Source organism: Mauremys reevesii, linkage group 12 (assembly GCF_016161935.1).
Source record: "Mauremys reevesii isolate NIE-2019 linkage group 12, ASM1616193v1, whole genome shotgun sequence".
Lineage (NCBI taxonomy): Eukaryota > Metazoa > Chordata > Testudines > Geoemydidae > Mauremys > Mauremys reevesii.
In genome coordinates this window covers 28,376,575-28,392,232 of record NC_052634.1, presented here as the reverse complement: position 1 = coordinate 28,392,232, position 15,658 = coordinate 28,376,575, and the positions used below count along the sequence as shown (strand labels likewise).

The 15,658-nt window shown below is 57.1% G+C and overlaps 3 non-coding genes across 3 annotated transcripts; 1 reads left to right on the top strand and 2 right to left on the bottom strand.

Annotated features, from left to right (window-relative positions):
• Positions 1-1,502: 1,502 nt before the first annotated feature.
• Positions 1,503-1,575, bottom strand: TRNAK-UUU. Its single transcript has one exon. It is a non-coding gene; the product is annotated as a tRNA-Lys (tRNA).
• A 1,757-nt stretch (positions 1,576-3,332) lies between these two features.
• On the bottom strand, positions 3,333-3,405 carry TRNAK-CUU. The gene has a single exon. It is a non-coding gene; the product is annotated as a tRNA-Lys (tRNA).
• A 7,889-nt stretch (positions 3,406-11,294) lies between these two features.
• TRNAC-GCA lies at positions 11,295-11,366 on the top strand. Its single transcript has one exon. It is a non-coding gene; the product is annotated as a tRNA-Cys (tRNA).
• Positions 11,367-15,658: the final 4,292 nt, after the last annotated feature.

The following is a 15,658-nucleotide window of genomic DNA, read 5'->3' as shown; positions in this document are numbered from 1 at the left end:
CAGCAAACTTAAAGTAACAGAGTAAATGCTGCTTTTCATTATATCACCATAACTGGCCTTCCCCAGTATCCCACAATCCCTGCTGTGAACTCGCCTGCCCTGCATTCCTGCTACAGAGCCATGGGCCCCTCCCCTTTCATCGCTCTGGGAAGTTCTGACTGCTGAGCCTGCTGCTCTGCTCCGGCAGCCAGGAGCAAATCACTGCCGTGGATGCTGCTCTCTCCCGCCCTGCGAACACAGAGCAGGGTGGTGGGAACTTCCTGTAGGGGGGCCACTGGCATCCGAACTGTGACACACCCATGACACCCCTTCCCTTGAGGAAGCTCTTACCTTCTAAACAGGGACTTCTGTTTTCTAGTAAAATCAGGAAAAGAGAAGGAGAAAACTCAAAAGAGGTTCCTCCTGGCGCTCACGTGCCTGAACCCAAATACTCTCTTAGTCCTCAAAGAGAGACCTCGAGAAGGAGACTTGCTGAAGCAAAGCCACAGGGGTCTCTGAGGTTTCCCTGGCCGCTCACCCCTGTCCTGCCTGGCTGATGTCAGCATCTCTCTGTGAGGTCACCACCTCACCACCACCTTTGACCAATAGTCTGAGGTCCTGCCAAAGGTCTTTGTGATGTCACTGCCACACCCCTCCATTGCTGGGCTAATGCCCTGCCCCTGGCCAGGCACTTTGGAGGTTTGAGCTACTCCCTGTGGCTCACCCCACTCAAGGAGCGTTCGTTCTAGGAAGCAAGCCGGCTAGACAGGAAAACATCAGACGCTGCTCCCAATGCTACACTCAGTTTTTCAGAAATTAGTCAACTTTATGGCCAGAAGAGACCATTAGAGCATCTAATCTGACCTCCTGCATATCACAGGCCTCCTGTATGACACAAGAGCTACTTTTGGGACAAACACATTCCAGAAAGGGATCTAGTCTTCATTAAATGACATCAGGAGATGGAGAATCCACCACTTTCCCTAGAAGACATTTTTCTCCAGCCCTCAGAACATTTGGTGGCTCTTTGCTATTGAACGAGCTCAACCTGTTTAGTTTATCGAAAGAAGATTGAAAGGTGATTTCACTGAAGTGTTGAAAGGCATTAATGGAGAGAAAAGATTGGCTATTAAAGGGCTCTTTAATCGAGCAGAGAAAGGCATAACAAGACCCAATGGCTGGAAGGTGAAAAGAGACAAATTCATATATTACATCTAAGGCACAAATATTCAACAGCGAGGATGATTCACGACAGGAACAAGCTCCCAAGGAAAGTGGTGGATTCTAATTCTAATTCCTTATGAATATTCTGTGTGTTTGTGTCTGCAGGGGAGGAACATGCTCTATGCCCAGAGGACTTTATTCCTCCAGCCTACAAGGACAGAGGGGATGTCAAGGAGTTGCTTCTTCAACCCCCGCCCCTGAAAGGCCCTTCTTAGGAAAGGCAAAATCCTGGAGAGAAAGAGTAACACTGAACAAGACTCCAGAAAGACAGGCTTTTATTATCACAGTGAGAAGTTTTTCACCTGACCAGGGACTCGAACCCTGGACCCTCAGATTAAAAGTCTGATGCTCTACCAACTGAGCTAGCCAGGCTCACATATGAAAAGCATAACTTGGTGCAGAGGTGAAGCTAGTCAAGAAAAAGCGAGACGGCCGCAATAGGGGAAACCTGCTGCTCTCTCTCTCTTCCCAGCCCTGGCCTGGCCTGGTATTAGAGCTGGTTAAAAAGACGGGAAAATATCGGCATCTACCAGCCATTCATAGCTGTACAAGACTCAGGCACAATACAGAGGTGCCCATCTGTAAGTGCCAAATGGTTGGATTGGCTAATGCAGCCTGTAGACATCCATGACACACTGGGATATAGAGCCAAGTGTCCATCACCATCATTATTTCAAAGGGATAATGATAATGGTAGCAAGGTTCACAACTGACTCAGCAGTTGCATACAAAGGTGCATGTTTGGCAGCAAAGCGGGGTGTGGGGGTGGATACAGCGTGGCTGAAGTGGCAAAGCGGGGACCCGACGTGGCTGGAATGGCAAAGTGGCGGGGACAACACAAAACGGTGGGGCTGGAGCAGCAAAGCTGGAGGAGGGATACGGCACAGCTGGAGCAGCAAAGTGGGGGCGGGGACAACACAAAAACGGTGGGGCTGGAGCAGCAAAGCAGGGTGGTGGGGGGAAAAACAACGGCGCGGCCGGCAAAGCAGGGGAAAAACAAAAAAAAACCCTACAGGGCGGCCGGAGCCAGTGGACTCCCTGTGCTGCAGAGTGCGCGCCCGGTCTAGTGGGGGAGGGGGACGGGGAGGGAGCGGGGGGGAGAGAGAAGGGGGGCGGCCAGCGCTTCAGCGGGGCACTCACCACGCGGCCCCGACCACCGCGCCGCCTGGCACCCTCACTCCTTCTCTAGACTAACCAGTCCTGATATACTGTAACATGGTTATATTCCACCACCTTCACTGGTTACACCCAACAAAATTAATTATACAGCAGACAGAAACAATCACAGACCCAGACAGAGACCATGCAAATAAACATACAAAACAATACAGAAGGGAGGGTTTCACAACTACATCTATACAGACATAAGGGTTTTCCAGCTGTGTCTATTGATAAGTGAGTTCTTGCCAAACAGGATGCTACCAAACTAAGTTTCCCTTTCTCTGGAGGTGATGGAATATCAGGGCAGGATTGTATTCCTAACAGCCCAATCGCACCTTATTTCAGTGTGACTAGTTGGGAATGTGAGGATGTGACCATACACTTCCCACCTTATGGCTGCCTTTGCTGCTTAGCCCAAGAACCAGGCCTCAGACTGTCACAGTGAGAGAAGGCCATTACACAGACAGACAGTGATTTTTTATTCTTTCTTTTATACCTCTATAACTAGCTAAGTGATAAAAATACACCTAAATTCTTAAAGTACAGGCCTTTGCAGACTGGCCTGAATCTCTGTATCCTAACAGTCCTCGAGGTCAGGCAGCCTCTGGGTAAGGGGGTGGGGACTCAGATCCTTCCCCTGGCCAATTCCACCAGGGTCGGGTATAAACCAGGTAAGTTTGCCACAATAGCCAGACCAGATGCCCCCTTTACACTTGTGCTCTGTTGTCATTGCTTCTCTCTCTCCCTTCCCCCCATCTCTGCTGCTCCCCCTCTGGGCTGTCTCAGCACCTGGCCCCACAGCCCTTCCTGCCAGCCAGAGACTGCGCTATCTGCACCTGCAGCTGCGGCCTCTCTCCTGATTGCTAAGGAAAGGAACCTTTCCAGGAGATGGCCACAGCTTCTGGGAATCCCTGTGTGACTGTGAACAGAGTTTGGCTCCTGGCACACAAGGCAACTTAAAAGCTGAGCACCCAGAGAGGGGCTTGAACCCTGGACCCTCAGATTAAGAGCCTGATGCTCTACCAACTGAGCTACCTGGGCTTGTTAGGAAATATCTTCACCGTTCACCACAAGAGTGAGCAGGCAGGCAAAAGAGAGGCAAAAAAAGTCCCAGGAACCCCTCCTCTTTTTCTGCACAGCCACTGCCTGTCAGCAGGATTCCTCCTCCTCTTCCCTCCTGTGCCTCAGTGTGACTAAATCTCCACACCTAGACAGCCGGTCTGTCCGCTGCACACCAATCCCCCATGCCTGAGCCTCCCTGCCAAAGCCCTGCACCTGGCTCCAGAGAATTAAGTCTCACGTGTTGCTGGGAACTCGACTTCTTGTGCCCAAAGAGTCTCGGCCCCCTCAGCAGATGACCTGAGAAACACAGTGTCCGGCTTTTCCAAAGAAGAGCTTAGCCCCCCTCATCATGTGGCCTAAAGGATGAGGCATCTCCCTGTGGATTAGATGATTCAGGATTTGAGTCCCCTCGTGGTTGTGCTCACTTTGTGCTGCAAGCCCTGCTCCCTTCAGGGCTGGAACCTCTTCTTGGCCGCTCAGGCCAATGCTCCGGCTTCAGCTAGAGCCCCGGGAAGGAGTTGGGGGGGGGGTGTCACAAAGGCTGGGGCATGAGCCCCAGGTGCTTCCAGTCTCGCCTTTGCCCTTCCTGACTTGCCAAAGAAACTGGGCTGCTTCACTGCCAAAGTGAGCATCTTGAGTGGGAACGGTAAGAGGCCCCACCAGGGGGGCTGGCCCTGCTTTCCTACCATCTTCTGGTGTTGGCCACAGAGCATCAGCAGCCGCCCCGCATGCTGGTCTGTGGGTGGCCTTCAGTGGGGGTTTGGCATGGTAGGGAGCAGCCTGGCCAGGTGTCTTTGTGGCTGTCTGAAGGCCACATATAGGCATGGTCCTGCTCTTGCCCCACCCTCAGTTGCTCTGTAGCTTTTAAGCCTTCCCTTGGAGCTGTCAGCACCAGCCGCCTCTGCTCTAGGTGCCCGGAGGAGGAGAGGTGCTGGGCTCCAGCCTGGGACTCTGCCTCTCTCCTGCCTAGCCCTGACTATGAAGCCTGGCCCTGGCCCTCCTTCCTTCAAGCGCCATGTGGGCAAGAGGAAAAGCACAGTAGCAAGTGCCAAACTTGTGGGCATCAGGTGAAGCCATAAGAATCCCAACTCTCAGGTGTCAGTAGCCAGTTCTAGAGCCCTGACCCACTGCAGCCTCCCACCCAGAGACCTGAGTCACCCAACAGGAGGGGAAAGACTTGTTCTTGTACAACAGGAGACAGGGAAGTTGAGCACTGTGAGCTCCAGGGCTTTATCACAAACCAACACAAGGTCCCACTGAGATCTGAACTCAGATTGCAGGATTCAGAGTCCTGAGTGCTGACAAAGCCCAGAGGGGGAGCAGCAGAGATGAGGGGAAGAGAGACAGAGAAGCAATGAGGACAGAGCACAAGTGTACAGGGGGTTCAGGTCTGGCTATTGTGGGGAACTTCCCTGGTTTATACATGACCCTGGTGCAATTGGCCAGAGAAAGGATCTGAGTCCCCACCCCCTTACCCAGAGGCTGCCTGACCCCAAGGAGGCTCTTTCTACTCTGGTGTGTGGCAGAGACCTCATCACCCCAACAAGGCTGGGCCCAGGAATCCTGGGGGGTTTGATGACCCCCAATCTTGTCATGATCACTTGAACGGGGGCTACAGTGTCTCCACTCTGGGCACTTCCCTGACCCACTCCTCATTGCATGTGCTTCAAGCAAACACCATTTATTACCCAGCAATCAATGTAAAACATAAGGAAAGATGGGAAAGGAAAACACGTCACCCTGTTCTGTGGCGCAGGGAGATCACAACCAGCGTCTCTGGAGGGTCAGGGCAGGTCACAGTCTCTCCCTCACATGTCCCAGGCCTCCTCCCCAGGCCCTGGCTGTGCTGCAGGGACACCACGGGCTGGACACTTGCTCTGGCAGTGGCCACATGCTCTAGGTGACAGGCCCTTGTTCCCAGTGTCAGCCCCCATGTAGGGGATATGATCCCCCCACCCCCAAAAGTCTGGCCTGCAAGATCTCTTGATGGGTGGCATCTCCTTGCACTGGGCCTTCTGCCCAGGGTCCCCCTCGCTCTCCCACGCTGCTCACTGCACCCACCTCCAGCCCCAGTGCTGCTGCGGCTCTGCCTCCAGCTCCCTGGGCTGCTCCTCTGGCTCCACTTGCTGCAGCTCTTCTCCCAGCACAGATCTGCGCCCTGGGCAGCTTCTATGGCTCGTGCTGCTGCGGCTCGGCTCGCAGCACAGATCTGCTCTGGTTCTCCCTGGCTGGTGCAGCTCTGCTCCCCGGCTCTTCTCCGGGCTCCTGCTCTCTCCTTAGCTCTGCCCCACTCTGGCCCAGGCAGTTCCAGCTCGCACGGAGGATGGGACCCCCTGGCCTGGTGACTCCCTCATTACACTGCCTGGCCTGTCAGTGTGGCTAACTTGGAGCTTTGGCCTCTCCCCATTGCCCCTGGGGACTGTCAGTCTCAGGGTCCTGATTTCCCATTGGCCCTTCACCCTTCTATTGGTGCTGGGAACTAGCCAACCAAAAACCCCACTAAGTTTTAGTAAGGGGCCTACAGTCCCTTACATGAGCCAGCCCCGTGAGGGTCACCGATGCACAGAGACAGCAGCATGAGCTGGTCCGATGGTGTAATGTTCCATGGGCATCCCACTAGATTGCCAGCTGCCTTTCAAATGCAGTGTGGAGACTGTTTGTGTGTGGGGAGAGACAGTGTGTGTGTTTAGGTAGGTAGGAGTGGATCATTATTATCCCTACTTGAAAGAGGGAGAAGCTAAGGCTGAGAAAGGAGAATTGACTTGTCTTAGGTCACACAGCCAGCCAGTGGCAGAGTTGGGAGTAGGACCCAAGAGCCCTGATTTTCAAACTAACCATCAGATCTTGAATTTCAGACATTTCAGACCTGAATAAAGTGCTCTCAGATGAGCTCCAGACCAACAACAGTGCACAGTAATTATTCAGCAAGTATTTGAGGAGAACTGCAATGATAGAGAGAATCATGAACTGCTCAGAGACCATTAATGCAGAGAAGCAGCAAAATTCATCAAACATATGACTGGTTATAACTTATTTCCTTGGTCTTCAAAGAGAACAACAAGGACCTGAGTCTCCTCCCTGTCAATAACCCCCTGCTCAGCCAATCAGGGTAGAGACTGAGGACGGGAGGCTGAGGGTTATCACCAGAGAGAGCAAAGGATGGCCCAGGTCACTGGTGGGGATCACTGCCCGAGCACTATTTCAGCCCCACATTTTTGGGTGGACCTCCCAGAGTGGGAGCTGCCGAGCACTCCCCCCGCAACATACACACACACACACAACTCTGATGTTGGGAGGGGAGCAAGTGAAAGGAGCAAGAGAAGAAGAGAAAGGAGGAAGGGATGGATGGAGGAAAAGGTGAAACAAAAAGGACAAACCCTAATGTCCCCAGTGATTCTAAGGGACAAAATCCCAGGTGCGGAACAAAATTCTGCCTCCTTAAGCTCGTGTTTTCCATGCCTAGAATTCAACTGTCACCAGATGGATCAGACTGAACAGGTTTCAGACCTCGAGGAGGCTCTTACCTTCTAAACAGGGACGGCTGTTTTCTAGTAAAATCAGGAAAAGGGAAGGAGAAAACTCGAAAGAGGTTCCTCCTGGCGCTCACGTCCGTGAACCCGAATACTCTCTCGGTCCTCAAAGAGAGACCTGGAGAAGGAGACTTGCTGAAGCAAAGCCACAGGGGTCTCTGAGGTTTCCATGGCCCCTCGCCCCTTTCCTGCCTGGCTGATGTCAGCATCTCTCTGTGAGGTCACCACCTCCCCACCACCTTTGACCAATAGTCTGAGGTCCTGCAAAAGGCCTTTGTGATGTCACTGCCACACCCCTCCCTTGCTGTGCTAATGTCCTGCCCCTGGCCAGGCACTTTGGAGGTTTGAGCTACTCCCTGTGGATCACCCCACTCAAGGAGCGTTTGTTCTAGGCAGCAAGCCGGTAGTTTTGGATCATCTGCAAATTTTGTCAGCTCACTGTTTAGCAGATCATTTATGAATATGTTGACTAGTCCTGGTCCCAGTACAGACACCACTAGTTACCTGTTTCCATCCTGAAAACTGACCATTTATTCCTATCCTTTGTTTCTTGTCTTCTAACCAGTTATTGATCCATGTGAGGACCTTCTGGAGGTGAAAGTAAGCCGGCATGTTCCGGTATGGGGTACCGGCAAGAGCCGGTACGCTGTGCCAGCCCGGCCCGGCTTCCCCAGGCTGGTGATTTAAAGGGCCCAGGGCTCCCTGCTTCGGACAGAGCCCCAGGCCCTTTAAATCACCTCCCAAGCCCCCCTGCCAGAGCCCTGGGGAGCCATGGATGCTGCTCTCTCCCGCTCTGCCAACACAGAGCAGGGGCGGCAGAAGCTTCCTTACAGTGGGTGGCGGCACCATTGTCCAAACTGTGGCACTCCCATGACACCCCTTCCCTAAGGACCCCCAACCAAACCACCTCTCCCCCCGAGGCCACACCCAGAGACGCCTCTTCCCCAAGACTGCACCCTTCCCCCCCCTCCATCATTTGTCCTAACAGCCAGTAAAGAGTGGTGGGGCCATGGCCCTCTAAAGCCCCTGTTCCAGCACCCCTGACACAGAGCTAAGCAGGCAGCAGTGTGTGTGTGTGTGTGTGTGTGTGACAGAGAGTGCTGTGCTGAGCTGAGCCAGTGAGAGAAGGGGGGCTGATGTCGGGGCTGTCCCCTGCCTCAGGACTGGTTGCTTCCAGCAGCTGTCTGAACTTAGAGACAGTGTGCGACACACTCACTCTTCCGCAACGCACACACTGTCTCTCCCCCCCACACACACACATGCTCTCTACCCATGGGTGGCAGTTTGTAGAAATTTTGGTGGTGCCCAGAACCCGCCCCTGCCCAAACTCTGCCCCTCACCTGCCCAAGGCTCTGGGTGGGAGTTTGGGTGAGGGAGGAGGTCTGAGGTGCAGACCCTAGGCTGGGGAAGGGGATTGGGATGCAGGATGCAGGCTCTGGGAGGGAGTTTGGGGATGGGAGGGGTGCAGAGGGATGGGGTGCAGGGGTGAAGGCTGTGGGGTGTGGCTGCAGATGAGGGGGTTTGGAGTGTGGGAGGGGCTCAGGGCGAGAGTAGGAGTGTGGGGGATGAGGGCTCTGGCTGGGACTGGGGATAAGGTATTTGGTGGGCTGGAGGGGCTCAGCTCACGCAGAGGGTCACGGTGCTGCGGGATGGGGGCTGTGGCTGGGACTGGGGATAAGGTGTTTGGGGGGCTGGAGGGGTTCAGGGCTCAGGCAGAGGGTCAGGGTGCGGCGGGATGGGGGCTCTGGCTGGGACTGGGGATAAGGTGTTTGGGGGGCTGGAGGGGCTCGGGGCTCAGGCAGAGGGTCAGGGTGCGGCGGGATGAGGGCTCTCGCGGGGAGTGGGGGTAAGGTCTTTCGGGGGCTGGAGGGGCTCAGCTCAGGCAGAGGGTCAGGGTGCGGCGGGATGAGGGCTCTGGCTGGGACTGGGGATAAGGTGTTTGGGGGGCTGGAGGGGGTCAGGGCTCAGGCAGAGGGTCAGGGTGCGGCGGGATGGGGGCTGTGGCTGGGACTGGGAATAAGGTATTTGGGGGGCTGGAGGGGCTCAGCTCAGGCAGAGGGTCAGGGTGCAGCGGGATGGGGGCTCTGGCTGGGACTGGGGATAAGGTGTTTGGGGGGCTGGAGGGGCTCAGGACTAGGGTAGAGGGTTGAGGGTGCGGTGGGGGGGCTCTGGGGTGGGGCAGAGCTGGGGATGAGTGTGGGGTGCAGGCCGGCTGCTCTGGGAGAGGGGCCAGAGAGGACTCCCCCCAGCCCTTTCCCTGCAGGCAGCAGCAAGCTCTGGGGGAGGATCCCCCTTTCCTGCCCCCCAGCAGCACACTGTCACTGTGGCCTCACTGGGGGTGAGGGATGGGGCAGGAGTGGTGACTGTGGGCAGAGGGCCCCCCCCCTCTGTGCTGCTTGAGGGTCCTGCCGGAAAAGGGTTTCAGGGGGCAGGGCAGGCTCAGTCAGTCTGTCCCGGCCATGGGGCACTAACACCATGCGGCAGCAGTTGCTGGGAGGCAACATGGAGCTGCTCAGGGAAGAGACAATCAGTGATTCTCTGCTCCTGGGCCCGGGAAAGACGAGCGGAGCGGGGGCAGAGCCCGGGGCTGCAGAACACTCGGGGGAGGCGTGGGGGGCACCTGGCTCCACATATTGCTGGAGCTGGGTCCCTGGTTCTGCGTATTGCTGGTGCCCGAGCACCATATGGGTATGGAACTCTCCGCGTATGTCTCTACCCCACACTGCAGTTGAAAAGCAGCTGGCAATCTAGTAGGGTGCCCATGGATCAATGAGATAGAGAAACCTGCATCATGTGATGCTGTACCAGCCTGTGAGGCATTGCAAACCCTTCCCAAAGGACCCTGCAGCCAGCTGCACAGTGGGATAGCTACCCACAATGCACTGCTCTCTGTGGCAATCCAAGAGATGCTAGCATGGATGTGCTCTGGTGACACAGGGGCATAGGCTGGACATGCAACAGCTGTTCAATTAAAACACTTTAGTTAAAGCCACATTACTCTTTCATGCAGACATAGCTTAAGAGTGAGACAAGACCCAGCTCTATTGAAACTGAAGAACCACAACTTCCTCTACAGTCGGCAGGATTTGAACCTGCACAGGGAGACGCCAAAGAATTTCTAGTCCATTGCCTTAACCACTCAGCCACAACTACTTGCTGGATATGTGGCTCTCACTGCACTCTAGTTCTGTTCTCACTGAGTGATCAATTCCAGTTGTTTCCTGAAACCAGCTTCCACAACACACACACTGCTGTGCCCTTGTGTAAGTGTGTCCATGGCTGAACTGCAAGAATTCCTGCTCCTTTCCCTTCCGGCTGGAGCACGAGGAGAGTGTGTTTGTGGCTAATGACTTTGCTGTAGCTTGTTGTCCATTTCCTGCCTCGATCATTCAGACAGTCCCTTTCCCGTCATATCCCCAGCACATCAGTGATTGCGATAGCAGGGGCCAGGTTTTCTCTGGGGCACTGAGCTTTGCCAGAGGGTTGGTGGCTCCTTTCTTTCCTCACCCTGGAGTAAACTCGCTTTTTATTCCATCCTTGATGTTTCAAGGAATAACAACAGATGACCAAAGAAAGAGGTGGACAGGGTGGGTCTCAGGGGAGGGGCAGAGAGGGGTGGGCGATGGGCAGGGTGGGTCTCAGGAGGGGGCAGAGAGGGGTGGGTGATGGGCAGGGCAGGTCTCAGGGGAGGGGCAGAGGGGGTGGGCAGCAGGCAGACCTTGGGGTAGGGGGTGGAGAGGCGCGAGGAGGCCCTGGGGGAGGAGAGGGACGAGCGAAAGGGGGACCAGCAGGCCTCAGCCAAAGAGCAGGGGTGGGAAGTGGCCAAAGGGGAGTGAGGGCGGAGCACAGATGGGGCCTCGGAGGGAGGAGAACGAGGGAAGGGGGTGGAGTGGGGGGACAGCACCGCGGTCTGGGCAGGGGCCGCCCACAGGATTCAGGGGTCCTGGGGCAAAACAATTTCAGGGGCCCCTTCCATAAAAAAAAGTTGCAATACTATAGAATCCTGTATTCTCCTGGGGGCCCTGCAGGCTACATTGGTTCCTGTCCATTCAGGAGGTTATTTCCCACCTATTCATAAATAATGAAGCTGCTCTAAGCGGAGGGGAGAGAGCTGTCCCGTCCGTGCAGTTAACCCATCTCCCTGAGAGGTGGTAGCTATGTCAGTGGGGGAAGCTATGTTGGTGGGTGTGCAAGCTGTGGTGTCTACATGTGTATATAAAGTTTAATCAAACCCCATTTTTAAAACCCTTGTGGTCTGGGAATAGAAAAGGAGCTCTCTGAGGCAGAGCCCATCCTTCAAAATCCTTAAGATCACGGACTTGCCAACACAAATGTCCTGGGGGTATAACTCAGTGGTAGAGTGTTTGACTGCAGATCAAGTGGTCCTTGGTTCAAATCCAAGTGCTCCCTTCCAAACTTGTTACTTCAGTAAAAATAATTCTATTTTCAGGAGCTCCACTAAATAGGGATCCCTGAAATGAATGGACACACTCAATGTTTTCCTGTGCAAATGCATAAAAACCTCCCAAACATGTCCCCCAGCTGAAATCAGTTCCAATCCTCTAAGTGTCTAGGTTTGTTTTCATCAACTAAACAAAGGCCCATGAAGACACATTTGCAGGTCCTTGGCCTCCATGGGCTACAATGTGCAGAAGAACAAGAACCACATCCACTTGGGAGGCATGGACTAGTCTGTATTACATTTGGTAAGTAAGTTGCCATTGGGACTGAAAACTCTACTGGAGGTGAACAGGAGCCTGTTGCAAAAATAAAATAACCAAGATTTACCAAACTCCCTGTTACACATTCAATCCTCTCTTTGTGCACACGGCATCAACTGGGGCTCTAATAAATGGCAGCCTTCCTTTAACACAGATCGTTGTTCCTTGTAACTTTCAGATACATTCGAATGGCAGCTGTTCAGAGGTCATGTGCTGCTAGTTCATTTTCATGTATGAAGTCCTGGGTTCTATCTCTTTTTTTTCGCTCTGCTGCTTTGCTCATGCCCAGCTGGAATGTGGCCCTGCAGGAGTTTTAATCCTGCTGAGTGAGGACCAAGTGCCAAGTGCATGCAAGGTTGGGGGGGTTCTGCGCCTAAGTCACCTCAGTACATTTAAGATTCCCACCTGCTGTGCTGCTTGGGACAAGGGTAGATGAGAAGGGCAAATCCTCCAGCACTGGAGGGAAAGGTCCCATCTGCTCAGACTGAGAGGCCAGGAAACAGAGGGGCAGTCAGTGCTCAGAGAGGAGGGAGGTCAGTGATTTACACCCAGCAGGGGACACTGTCTTTTTGAGTATCACAGGGGTAGCTGTGTTAGTCTGGATCTGTAAAAAGCGACAAAGTCCCGTGGCACCTTACAGACTAACAGATGTACAGGGGCATAAGCTTTCTTGGGTGAATCCAGGGGTGAGCTGCAGCCGGTTCGCACTGGATCGCGCGAACCGGTTGTTAAATTTAGAAGCCCCCTTTAGAACCGGTTGTTCCTGGAGGAACAACTAGTTCCAAAAGGGCTTTTAAATTTAACTAAAGCTCTAGTAGCTCCCTACCCTTCCCCCGCCCCAGCTCACCTCACTCCGCCTCCTCTTCTGAAGCTCCTCCGGCTTCTCCTCCCCTCCCCAGCTTCCCGCCAATCAGCTGTTTGCGCGGGAAGCCTGGGAGGGCTGAGAAGAAAGCAGAGGCTTCCAGCAGGTAAGTTTCAGCGGGGGCGGGGGCGCCAGCGGGTGGAGGGCTCCAGGCGCCGTGCTGCCCAGCGAGGTCGGGGCCGGACCTTGGTCCCTGGGGCCGGGCGGCGCAGCGTGGCTCCTGGCCCCCAGGTCCAGCTGCGACCTCGCTGGGCAGGGCAGCGCGGTGTGGCTCCTGTTCGGCCCCCGGGGGCCGGGCCGGGCGGCAGGGTTGCTGGCCCGGGATCCGGTCCCCAGTGTCCGGGCCCGGCGGCGCAGTTTCTGGCCCAGGGTCCGGTCGGTCCCCGGCGGCAGGGCCGGGCCGGGCCCGGCGGCGGGGTTGCTGGCCCGGGGTCCGCTCCCCGGGTGGCGGGGTTGCTGGCCCGGGGTCCGGTCCCCGGCGTCCGGGCCCGGCGGTGGGGTTGCTGGCCCGGGGTCGGTCGGTCCCCAGTGGCCGGGCCGGGCGGCGCAGTTTCTGGCCCAGGGTCCGTCGGTCCCGACGGCAGGGCCGGGCCGGGCCCGCGGCGGGGTTGCTGGCCCGGGTCCGCTCCCGGGCGGCGGGTTGCTGGCCCGGGTCCGCTCCCTCGGCGGCGGGGTTGCTGGCCCAGGTCCGCTCCCGGGTCCGGTCCCGGGCGGCGGGGTTGCTGACCCGGGACTGGACCCGGTGGCGGGTTGCTGGCCCGGGGTCCGGTCACCGCGTCGGGCCCGGCGGTGGGGTTGCTGGCCCGGGTCCGGTCGGTCCCCAGTGGCCGGGCCGGGCGGCGGGGTTGCTGGCCCGGGGTCCGGTCGGTCCCCGGCGGCCGGGCCGGGCCGGGCCCAGCGGCGGGGTTGCTGGCCCGGGGTCCGCTCCCTGGGCGGCGGGGTTGCTGGCCCGGGGTCCGCTCCCACGGCGGCGGGGTTGCTGGCCCAGGGTCCGCTCCCGGGTCCGGTCCCAGGCGGCAGGGTTGCTGGCCCGGGACTGGACCCCGGGCGGCGGGGTTGCTGGCCCGGGGTCCGCTCCCCCGGCGGCGGGGTTGCTGGCCCGGGGTCCGCTCCCACAGCGGCGGGGTTGCTGGCCCGGGGTCCGCTCCCACAGCGGCGGGGTGGCTGGCCCGGGTCCGCTCCTCGGCGGCGGGTTTGCTGGCCCAGGGTCCGCTCCCGGGTCCGGTCCCCGGGCGGCAGGGTTGCTGGCCCGGGGACTGGACCCCGGGCGGCGGGGTTGCTGGCCCGGGGTCCGCTCCCCCGGCGGCGGGGTTGCTGGCCCGGGGTCCGCTCCCACAGCGGCGGGGTTGCTGGCCCGGGTCCGCTCCCACAGCGGCGGGTTGCTGGCCGGGTCCGCTCCCCCGGCGGCGGGGTTGCTGGCCCGGGGTCCGGTCCCCGGGCGGCGGGGTTGCTGGCCCGGGGTCCGCTCCCCGGGGTCCAGTCCCCGGGCGGCGGGGTTGCTGGCCCGGAGTCCGGCCCCGACGTCGGCTGGGTGGCTCCGATCCCATCCCCAGGCCAGCTGGGCCCCCAGCTCCAGGCAGCACGGTAAGGTAGCAGGGAGCCGGTGTGGGAAGAGGGCAGGGGAGTTGGGAGGGGGTGATTAGTGTCAGAGCAGTCAAAGGGCAGGGAACAGGGGGATTGAATGGTGGCAAGGGTCCCCAGGGGCAGTCAGGAAGGAGCAGGGGTTGGATGGGGCCGTGGGGGGGCAGTTAGAGGTAGGGATTCCAGGGACAGTCAGGGGACAGTGAGAAGGGGTGATTGGATGGGGTAGGGGTCCCTGGGTGCCATCAGGAATGAGAGAAGGGATTGGATGGGGTGGCAGGGGACGGACAGGGAAGGGGGGTGGATAGGGCATAGGTCCGGGGGGGCTGTCAAGGAACATGAGGGGTTGGATGGGGCACGACCCCCCTCCCGGGGGGGGAGGGAGGGAACCGGTTGTTAACATTTTGGCAGCTCATCACTGGGTGACTCCCCACTTCGTCAGATGAATGGAGTGGGAATTCTGTGACTGGCTAGCCAACTACAAAAGTAGTTTCTCCTCCCTTGGTGTTCACACCTCATCCTCACCCCTCACCCCTCATCCTCCCTGATTGAACTAATGCTCAAATAAATTTGTAAGTCTCTAAAGGTGCCACAAATACTCCTGTTCTTTCTTTGAACTAACGTTGTTATCTCTAGACTGATTCTTGCCTGCATATTTATACCTGCCCCTAGAAATTTCCACGACATTCATCTGACAAAGTGGGGATTCACCCATGAAAGCTCATGCTCCAATATGTCTGTTACTCTGTAAGGTGCCACAGGACTCTTTGTCTTTTTGAGGCGAGTGCAGCTGGCTTGGGATGGTGCTGACGATGGGTAGAAAAAAGGCTGGAGTCAATGACAGACGAGACCACAGAAGGGGAAGGGGAATGGCAGCCCCATAGAAGGTCCTGGGTGCTCAGATGCCCCAGGTATTGCACCCTGGCCTGTCACAGAGAGAGAAAAGACCCAGCGGGACCCAGGCCCCCTACAGTGATCCCATGGACAAGAACCTGGCTGGGAGTGGGGTGAAAGCTCCCTGTGGGCAAAGGGGAGCTGAAATCCCTCAGTGTCCTGGAATTTAAGCAATGGAAGCTTCAAACCCTGCACGGGTGTGGGCTGAGGTGCATAAGCAGAAGGTTGGACTGGACACGGGAGGCAGGTTTGTATAATTTTTGGTGGTGCCCAGAATGGGACTAAGTCCTGCCCCACACCCCACACACACTTGCCTAAGGCTCTGGGGGGGGAGTTTGGGTGAGGGAGGGAGAGGGGCTGGGCTCTGGGAGAGAGTTTGGGTGCAGGGTCTGAGCTCAGTCAGGGGGTTGGGGTGCAGGAGGGTGTGCAATGGGCAGGGTCCTGGAGAATGTTTGGGTGCAGGTTTGGGGTCTGGGTTGGGGCAGGGGGTTGGGGGTGCAGGAGATGGTGAGGGGTGCAGCATTTACCTCAGGCATCTCCCAAAAGCAACCCGCACCCCATCCCCTCTGGCAGCAGCCCCTGCCGGGAGGGCCACGGGTGTCTCTGCGCACCGCTGCCCACAGACTCCAACCCCGCAACTCCCA